The sequence below is a fragment of the Fistularia commersonii genome, unplaced genomic scaffold (assembly GCF_037954325.1).
Source record: "Fistularia commersonii isolate RoL2024-O1a breed Wild unplaced genomic scaffold, RoL_Fcom_v1.0 HiC_scaffold_37, whole genome shotgun sequence".
Taxonomy (NCBI): domain Eukaryota; kingdom Metazoa; phylum Chordata; class Actinopteri; order Syngnathiformes; family Fistulariidae; genus Fistularia; species Fistularia commersonii.
In genome coordinates this window covers 1,661,623-1,672,909 of record NW_028233995.1, presented here as the reverse complement: position 1 = coordinate 1,672,909, position 11,287 = coordinate 1,661,623, and positions in this window count along the sequence as shown.

Sequence of the window (11,287 nt, the reverse complement as noted above, 5' to 3'; positions counted from 1 at the left end):
GATATAGCCATTCGTTCAAAAAGTGCTTAACTCACCGAGCTGAAGCGTTTTTGATTAGGATTGGAAATAACTCGTGATTTTCATCAAGCTGGTTTTTGCTGTTGAAATATGTTGTTTAGTACATGATTCTGCACAATATGTGTCAAATTCAGTGTAATCCAGCTACTAGTTCAAAAGATATAGTCCATTCGTTCAAAAAGTGCTCATCTCACCGAGTTGAAGCGTTTTTGATTAGAAGTGGAAATAACTGATGAATTTCATCAAGCTGGTTTCTGCAATATGTTATTTAGGACATGATTTTGCACAATATATGTCAAATTCAGTGTAATCCCATCACAGTTTATAAAGATATAGCATTCGTTCAAAAAGTGCTTATCTCAACAAGTTGAAGCGTTTTTGATTAGGAGTGGAAATAAATAATTAATTTCATCAAGCTGGTTTCTGCTGTTGCAATATGTTGTTTTGGGATATCATTCTGCACAAAATATGTCAAATTCAGTGTAATCCCATCACAGATTATAAAGATATAGCCATTCGTTCAAAAAGTGCTTATCTCACCGAGTTGAAGTGTTTTTGATTAGGAGTGGAAATAACTAATGAATTTTATTAAGCTGGTTTCTGCTGTTGAAATATGTTGTTTAGGACATGATTCTGCACAATATATGTCAAATTCAGCGTAATCCAGCAACAAGTTCAAAAGATAAAGCCATTCGGTCAAAAAGTGCTTATCTCTCCGAGTTGAAGCGTTTTTGTTTAGGTGTGGAAATAACTAATGAATTTTATCAAGCTGGTTTCTGCTGTTGCAATATGTTTTTTAGGATATGATTCTGCATAATATATGTCAAATTCAGTGTAATCCAGCTACAAATTCAAAAGATATAGCCATTCGTTCAAAAAGTGCTTATCTCACCAAGTTGAAGCGTTTTTTATTAGGATAGGAAATAACTCATGAATTTCATCAAGCTGGTTTCTGCTGTTGAAATATGTTTTTTAGGACATGATTCTCGCCAATATATATCAAATTCAGTGTAATCCCATCACAATTTATAAAGATATAGCCATTCGTTCAAAAAGTGCTTAACTCACCGAGTTGAAGCATTTTTGATTAGGAGTGGAAATAACCAATGAATTTCATCAAGCTGGTTTCTGCTGTTGCAATATGTTGTTTAGGACATGATTCTGCACAATACATTTCAAATTCAGTGTAATCCAGCTGCAAATTCAAAAGATATAGCCATTCGTTCAAAAAGTGCTTATCTCACCAAGTTAAAGCATTTTAGATTAGGAATGGAAATAACTCAGGATTTTCATCAAGCTGGATTCTGCTGTTGAAATATGTTGTTTAGTACATGATTCTGCACAATTTATGTCAAATTCAGTGTAATCCAGCTACAAGGTCAAAAGATATAGCCATTCGTTCAAAAAGTGCTTATCTCACCGAGTTGAAGTGTTTTTGATTAGGAGTGGAAATAACTGATGAATTTCATCAGGCTGGTTTCTGCATTATGTTATTTAGGACATGATTTTGCACAATATATGTCAAATTCAGTGTAATCCAGCTACAAGTTAAAAAGATATAGCCATTCGTTCAAAAAGTGCTTATCTCACCGAGTTGAAGCGTTTTTGATTAGGAGTGGAAATAACTGATGACTTTCATCAAGCTGATTTCTGCTGTTGCAATATGTTGTTTTGGGATATTATTCTGCACAATATATGTCAAATTCAGTGTAATCCCATCACAGATTATAAAGAAATAGCCATTCGTTCAAAAAGTGCTTATCTCACCGAGTTGAAGCGTTTTTGATTAGGAGTGGAAATAACTCATGAATTGCATCAAGCTGGTTTCTGCTGTTGATATATGTTGTTTAGGACATGATTCTGCACAATATATGTCAAATTCAGTGTAATCCCATCACAGTATATAAAGATATAGCCATTCGTTCAAAAAGTGCTTAACTCACCGAGTTGAAGCGTTTTTGATTAGGAGTGGAAATAACTCATGAATTTCATCAAGCTGGTTTCTGCTGTTGCAATATGTTATATAGGACATGATTCTGCACAATATATTTCAAATTCAGTGTAATCCCATCACAGTGTAATAAGATATAGTCCATTCGTTCAAAAAGTGCTCATCTCACAGAGTTGAAGCGTTTTTGATTAGGAGTGGAAATAACTAATGAATTTCATCAAGCTGGTTTCTGCTGTTGAAATATGTTGTTTAGGACATGATTCTGCACAATATTTGTCAAATTCAGTGTAATCCCATCACAGTATATAAAGATATAGCCATTCGTTCAAAAAGTGCTTAACTCACCGAGTTGAAGCGTTTTTGATTAGGATTGGAAATAACTCGTGATTTTCATCAAGCTGGTTTTTGCTGTTGAAATATGTCTTTTAGTACATGATTCTGCACAATATATGTCAAATTCAGTGTAATCCAGCTACTAGTTCAAAAGATATAGTCCATTCGTTCAAAAAGTGCTCATCTCACCGAGTTGAAGCGTTTTTGATTAGGAGTGGAAATAACTGATGAATTTCATCAGACTCGTTTCTGCAATATGTTATTTAGGACTTGATTTTGCACAATATATGTCAAATTCAGTGTAATCCCATCACAGTTTATAAAGATATAGCATTCGTTCAAAAAGTGCTTATCTCAACAAGTTGAAGCGTTTTTGATTAGGAGTGGAAATAAATAATTAATTTCATCAAGCTGGTTTCTGCTGTTGCAATATGTTGTTTTGGGATATCATTCTGCACAAAATATGTCAAATTCAGTGTAATCCCATCACAGATTATAAAGATATAGCCATTCGTTCAAAAAGTGCTTATCTCACCGAGTTGAAGCGTTTTTGATTAGGAGTGGAAATAACTAATTAATTTTATTAAGCTGGTTTCTGCTGTTGAAATAAGTTGTTTAGGACATGATTCTGCACAATATATGTCAAATTCAGCGTAATCCAGCTACAAGTTCAAAAGATAAAGCCATTCGGTCAAAAAGTGCTTATCTCTCCGAGTTGAAGCGTTTTTGTTTAGGTGTGGAAATAACTAATGAATTTTATCAAGCTGGTTTCTGCTGTTGCAATATGTTTTTTAGGACATGATTCTGCATAATATATGTCAAATTCAGTGTAATCCAGCTACAAATTCAAAAGATATAGCCATTCGTTCAAAAAGTGCTTATCTCACCGAGTTGAAGCGTTTTTGATTAGGAGTGGAAAATAACTAATGAATTTTATCAAGCTGGTTTCTGCTGTTGAAATATGTTGTTTAGGACATGATTCTGCACAATACATTTCAAATTCAGTGTAATCCAGCTACAAATTCAAAAGATATAGCCATTCGTTCAAAAAGTGCTTATCTCACCAAGTTAAAGCGTTTTAGATTAGGAATGGAAATAACTCGTGATTTTCATCAAGCTGGATTCTGCTGTTGAAATATGTTGTTTAGTACATGATTCTGCACAATTTATGTCAAATTCAGTGTAATCCAGCTACAAGGTCCAAAGATATAGCCATTCGTTCAAAAAGTGCTTATCTCACCGAGTTGAAGCGTTTTTGATTAGGAGTGGAAATAACTGATGAATTTCATCAGGCTGCTTTATGCATTATGTTATTTAGGACATGATTTTGCACAAGATATGTCAAATTCAGTGTAATCCAGCTACAAGTTAAAAAGATATAGCCATTCGTTCAAAAAGTGCTTAACTCACCGAGTTGAAGCGTTTTTGATTAGGAGTGGAAATCACTGATGAATTTCATCAGGCTGCTTTATGCATTATGTTATTTAGGACATGATTTTGCACAAGATATGTCAAATTCAGTGTAATCCAGCGACAAGTTCAAAAGATATAGCCTTTCGGTCAAAAAGTGCTTATCTCACAAAATTGAAGCGTTTTTAATCAGGATAGGAAATAACTCATGAATTTCATCAAGCTGGTTTCTGCTGTTGCAATATGTTGTTTAGGACATTATTCTGCACAATACATTTCAAATTCAGTGTAATCCAGCTACAAATTCAAAAGATATAGCCATTCGTTCAAAAAGTCCTTATCTCACCGAGTTGAAGCGTTTTTGATAAGGATTAGAAATAACTCGTGATTTTCATCAAGCTGGTTTCTGCTGTTGAAATATGTTGTTTAGTACATAATTCTGCACAATTTATGTCAAATTCAGTTTAATCCAGCTACAAGGTCAAAAGATATAGCCATTCGTTCAAAAAGTGCTCATCTCACCGTGTTGATGCGTTTTTGATTAGGAGTGGAAATAACTGATGAATTTCATCCGGCTGGTTTCTGCATTATGTTGTTTAGGACATGATTTTGCACAATATATGTCAAATTCAGTGTAATCCAGCTACAAGTTAAAAAGATATAGCCATTTGTTAAAAAAGTGCATATCTCACCGAGTTGAAGCGTTTTTGATTAGGAGTGGAAATAACTGATGAATTTCATCAGGCTGGTTTCTGCAATATATTATTTAGGACATGATTTTGCACAATATATGTCAAATTCAGTGTAATCCAGCTACAAGGTCAAAAGATATAGCCATTCGTTCAAAAAGTGCTTATCTCACCGAGTTGAAGCGTTTTTGATTAGGAGTGGAAATAAATGATGAATTTAATTAGGCTGGTTTCTGCAATATATTATTTAGGACATGATTTTGCACAATATATGTCAAATTCAGTGTAATCCAGCTACACGTTCAAAAGATATAGCCATTCGTTCAAAAAGTGCTCATCTCACCGAGTTGAAGCGTTTTTGATTAGGAGTGGAAATAACTCATGAATTTCATCAAGCTGGTTTCTACTGTTGCATTATGTTGTTTAGGACATGATTCTGCACAATTTATGTCAAATTCAGTGTAATCCAGCTACAAGGTCAAAAGATATAGCCATTCGTTCAAAAAGTGCTTATCTCACCGAGTTGAAGTGTTTTTGATTAGGAGTGGAAATAACTGATGAATTTCATCAGGCTGGTTTCTGCATTATGTTATTTAGGACATGATTTTGCACAATATATGTCAAATTCAGTGTAATCCAGCTACAAGTTAAAAAGATATAGCCATTCGTTCAAAAAGTGCTTATCTCACCGAGTTGAAGCGTTTTTGATTAGGAGTGGAAATAACTGATGACTTTCATCAAGCTGATTTCTGCTGTTGCAATATGTTGTTTTGGGATATTATTCTGCACAATATATGTCAAATTCAGTGTAATCCCATCACAGATTATAAAGAAATAGCCATTCGATCAAAAAGTGCTTATCTCACCGAGTTGAAGCGTTTTTGATTAGGAGTGGAAATAACTCATGAATTGCATCAAGCTGGTTTCTGCTGTTGAAATATGTTGTTTAGGACATGATTCTGCACAATATATGTCAAATTCAGTGTAATCCCATCACAGTATATAAAGATATAGCCATTCGTTCAAAAAGTGCTTAACTCACCGAGTTGAAGCGTTTTTGATTAGGAGTGGAAATAACTCATGAATTTCATCAAGCTGGTTTCTGCTGTTGCAATATGTTATATAGGACATGATTCTGCACAATATATTTCAAATTCAGTGTAATCCCATCACAGTGTAATAAGATATAGTCCATTCGTTCAAAAAGTGCTCATCTCACAGAGTTGAAGCGTTTTTGATTAGGAGTGGAAATAACTAATGAATTTCATCAAGCTGGTTTCTGCTGTTGAAATATGTTGTTTAGGACATGATTCTGCACAATATTTGTCAAATTCAGTGTAATCCCATCACAGTATATAAAGATATAGCCATTCGTTCAAAAAGTGCTTAACTCACCGAGTTGAAGCGTTTTTGATTAGGATTGGAAATAACTCGTGATTTTCATCAAGCTGGTTTTTGCTGTTGAAATATGTCTTTTAGTACATGATTCTGCACAATATATGTCAAATTCAGTGTAATCCAGCTACTAGTTCAAAAGATATAGTCCATTCGTTCAAAAAGTGCTCATCTCACCGAGTTGAAGCGTTTTTGATTAGGAGTGGAAATAACTGATGAATTTCATCAGACTGGTTTCTGCAATATGTTATTTAGGACTTGATTTTGCACAATATATGTCAAATTCAGTGTAATCCCATCACAGTTTATAAAGATATAGCATTCGTTCAAAAAGTGCTTATCTCAACAAGTTGAAGCGTTTTTGATTAGGAGTGGAAATAAATAATTAATTTCATCAAGCTGGTTTCTGCTGTTGCAATATGTTGTTTTGGGATATCATTCTGCACAAAATATGTCAAATTCAGTGTAATCCCATCACAGATTATAAAGATATAGCCATTCGTTCAAAAAGTGCTTATCTCACCGAGTTGAAGCGTTTTTGATTAGGAGTGGAAATAACTAATTAATTTTATTAAGCTGGTTTCTGCTGTTGAAATAAGTTGTTTAGGACATGATTCTGCACAATATATGTCAAATTCAGCGTAATCCAGCTACAAGTTCAAAAGATAAAGCCATTCGGTCAAAAAGTGCTTATCTCTCCGAGTTGAAGCGTTTTTGTTTAGGTGTGGAAATAACTAATGAATTTTATCAAGCTGGTTTCTGCTGTTGCAATTCGTTCAAAAAGTGCTTATCTCACCGAGTTGAATCGTTTTTGATTAGGAGTGGAAATAACTGATGAATTTCATCAAGCTGGTTTCTGCTGTTGAAATATGTTGTTTAGTACATGATTCTGCACAATTTATGTCAAATTCAGTGTAATCCAGCTACAAGGTCAAAAGATATAGCCATTCGTTCAAAAAGTGCTTATCTCACCGAGTTGAAGCGTTTTTGATTAGGAGTGGAAATAAATGATGAATTTAATTAGGCTGGTTTCTGCAATATATTATTTAGGACATGATTTTGCACAATATATGTCAAATTCAGTGTAATCCAGCTACACGTTCAAAAGATATAGCCATTCGTTCAAAAAGTGCTCATCTCACCGAGTTGAAGCGTTTTTGATTAGGAGTGGAAATAACTCATGAATTTCATCAAGCTGGTTTCTACTGTTGCATTATGTTGTTTAGGACATGATTCTGCACAATATATGTCAAATTCAGTGTAATCCCATTACAGTTTATAAAGATATAGCCATTCGTTTAAAAAGTGCTTATCTCTCCGAGTTGAAGCGTTTTTGTTTAGGTGTGGAAATAACTCATGAATTTCATCACGCTGGTTTCTGCTGTTGCAATATGTTGTTTAGGACATCATTCTGCATAATATATGTCAAATTCAGTGTAATCCAGCTACAAATTCAAAAGATATAGCCATTCGTTCAAAAAGTGCTTATCTCACCGAGTTGAAGCGTTTTTTATTAGGATAGGAAATAACTCATGAATTTCATCAAGCTGGTTTCTGCTGTTGAAATGTGTTTTTTAGGACATGATTCTCGCCAATATATGTCAAATTCAGTGTAATCCCATCACAATTTATAAAGATATAGCTATTCGTTCAAAAAGTGCTTAACTCACCGAATTGAAGCGTTTTTGATTAGGAGTGGAAATAACCAATGAATTTCATCAAGCTGGTTTCTGCTGTTGCAATATGCTGTTTAGTACATGATTCTGCACAATATATGTCAAATTAAGTGTAATCCAGCTACTAGTTCAAAAGATATAGCCCTTCGTTCAAAAAGTGCTTATCTCACCGAGTTGAAGCGTTTTTGATTAGGAGTGGAAATAACTGATGAATTTCATCAGGCTGGTTTCTGCAATATGTTATTTAGGACATGATTTTGCACAATATATGTCAAATTCAGTGTAATCCCATCACAGTTTATAAAGATATAGCCATTCGTTCAAAAAGTGCTTATCTCAACAAGTTGAAGCGTTTTTGATTAGGAGTGGAAATAAATAATGAATTTCATCAAGCTGGTTTCTGCTGTTGCAATACGTGGTTTGAGATATGATTCTGCACAATATATTTCAAATTCAGTGTAATCCCATCACAGTTTATAAAGATATAGCCATTCGTTCAAAAAGTGCTTATCTCAACAAGTTGAAGCGTTTTTGATTAGGAGTGGAAATAAATAATGAATTTCATCAAGCTGGTTTCTGCTGTTGCAATATGTTTTTTTGGGATATTATTTTGCACAAAATATGTCAAATTCAGTGTAATCCCATCACAGATTATAAAGATATAGCCATTCGTTCAAAAAGTGCTTATCTCACCGAGTTGAAGCGTTTTTGATTAGGAGTGGAAATAACTCATGAATTTCATCAAGCTGGTTTCTGCTGTTGAAATATGTTTTTTAGGACATGATTCTCGCCAATATATGTCAAATTCAGTGTAATTCCATCACAATTTATAAAGATATAGCCATTCGTTCAAAAAGTGCTTAACTCACCAAGTTGAAGCGTTTTTGATTAGGAGTGTAAATAACTAATGAATTTCATCAAGCTGGTTCATGCTGTTGCAATATGTTGTTTAGGACATGATTCTGCACAATACATTTCAAATTCAGTGTAATCCAGCTACAAGGTCAAAAGATATAGCCATTCGTTCAAAAAGTGCTTATCTCACCGAGTTGAAGCGTTTTTGATTCGGAATGGAAATAACTGATGAATTTCATCAGGCTGGTTTCTGCAGTATGTCATTTAGGACATGATTTTGCACAATATATGTCAAATTCAGTGTAATCCAGCTACAAGTTAAAAAGATATAGCCATTCGTTCAAAAAGTGCTTATCTCACCGAGTTGAAGCGTTTTTGATTAGGAGTGGAAATAACTGATGACTTTCATCAAGCTGATTTCTGCTGTTGCAATATGTTGTTTTGGGATATTATTCTGCACAATATATGTCAAATTCAGTGTAATCCCATCACAGATTATAAAGATATAGCCATTCGTTCAAAAAGTGCTTATCTCACCAAGATGAAGCGTTTTTGATTAGGAGTGGAAATAACTCATGAATTTCATCAAGCTGGTTTCTGCTGTTGAAATATGTTTTTTAGGACATGATTCTGCACAATAAATGTCAAATTCAGTGTAATCCCATCACAGTTTATAAAGATATAGCCATTCGTTACAAAATTGCTTATCTCATCAAGTTGAAGCGTTTTTGATTAGGAGTGGAAATAACTCATGAATCGCATCAAGCTGGTTTCTGCTGTTGCAATATGTTATATATAACATGATTCTGCACAATACATTTCAAATTCAGTGTAATCCCATCACAGTTCATAAAGATATAGTCCATTCGTTCAAAAAGTGCTTATCTCACAGAGTTGAAGCGTTTTTGATTAGGAGTGGAAATAACTGATGAATTTCATCAAGCTGGTTTCTGCTGTTGAAATATGTTGTTTAGGACATGATTCTGCACAATATATGTCAAATTCAGTGTAATCCCATCACAGTATATAAAGATATAGCCATTCGTTCAAAAAGTGCTTAACTCACCGAGTTGAAGCGTTTTTGATTAGGAGTGGAAATAACTCATGAATTTCATCAAGCTGGTTTCTGCTGTTGCAATATGTTGTTTAGGACATGATTCTGCACAATACATTTCAAATTCAGTGTAATCCAGCTACAAATTCAAAAGATATAGCCATTCGTTCAAAAAGTCCTTATCTCACCGAGTTGAAGCGTTTTTGATTAGGATTGGAAATAACTCGTGATTTTCATCAAGCTGGTTTCTGCTGTTGAAATATGTTGTTTAGTACATGATTCTGCACAATATATGTCAAATTCAGTGTAATCCAGCAAATAGTTCAAAAGATATAAGCATTCGTTCAAAAAGTGCTTATCTCACCGAGTTGAAGCGTTTTTGATTAGGAGTGGAAATAACTGATGAATTTCATCAGGCTGGTTTCTGCAATATGTTATTTAGGACATGATTTTGCACAATTTATGTCAAATTCAGTGTAATCCCATCACAGTTTATAAAGATATAGCCATTCGTTCAAAAAGTGCTTATCTCAACAAGTTGAAGCGTTTTTGATTAGGAGTGGAAATAAATAATGAATTTCATCAAGCTGGTTTCTGCTGTTGCAATATGTTGTTTTGGGATATTATTCTGCACAAAATATGTCTAATTCAGTGTAATCCCATCACAGATTATAAAGATATAGCCATTCGTTCAAAAAGTGCTTATCTCACCAAGTTAAAGCGTTTTAGATTAGGAATGGAAATAACTCGTGATTTTCATCAAGCTGGATTCTGCTGTTGAAATATGTTGTTTAGTACATGATTCTGCACAATTTATGTCAAATTCAGTGTAATCCAGCTACAAGTTAAAAAGATATAGCCATTCGTTCAAAAAGTGCTTATCTCACCGAGTAGAAGCGTTTTTGATTAGGAGTGGAAATAACTGATGAATTTCATCAAGCTGGTTTCTACTGTTGCAATATGTTGTTTAGTACATGATTCTGCACAATATATGTCAAATTCAGTGTAATCCAGCGACAAGTTCAAAATTCAAAAAGTGCTTATCTCACAAAATTGAAGCGTTTTTGATCAGGATAGGAAATAAATCATGAATTTCATCATCCTGGTTTCTGCTGTTGAAATATGTTTTTTAGGACATGATTCTGCACAATATATGTCAAATTCAGTGTAATCACATCTCAATTTATAAAGATATAGCCATTCGTTCAAAAAGTGCTTAACTCACCGAGTTGAAGCGTTTTTGATTTGGAGTGGAAATAACCAATGACTTTCATCAAGCTGATTTCTGCTGTTGCAATATGTTGTTTTGGGATATTATTCTGCACAATATATGTCAAATTCAGTGTAATCCCATCACAATTTATAAAGATATAGCCATTCGTTCAAAAAGTGCTTAACTCACCGAGTTGAATCGTTTTTGATTAGGAGTGGAAATAACTGATAAATTTCATCAAGCTGGTTTCTGCATTATGTTATTTAGGACATGATTTTGCACAATATATGTCAAATTCAGTGTAATCCAGCTACAACTTAAAAAGATATAGCCATTCGTTCAAAAAGTGCTTATCTCACCGAGTTGAAGCGTTTTTGATTAGGAGTGGAAATAACTGATGACTTTCATCAAGCTGATTTCTGCTGTTGCAATATGTTGTTTTGGGATATTATTCTGCACAATATATGTCAAATTCAGTGTAATCCCATCACAGATTATAAAGATATAGCCATTCGTTCAAAAAGTGCTTATCTCACCAAGATGAAGCGTTTTTGATCAGGATTGGAAATAACTAATGAATTTCATCAAGCTGGTTTCTGCTGTTGAAATATGTTTTTTAGGACATGATTCTGCACAATAAATGTCAAATTCAGTGTAATCCCATCACAGTATATAAAGATATAGCCATTCGTT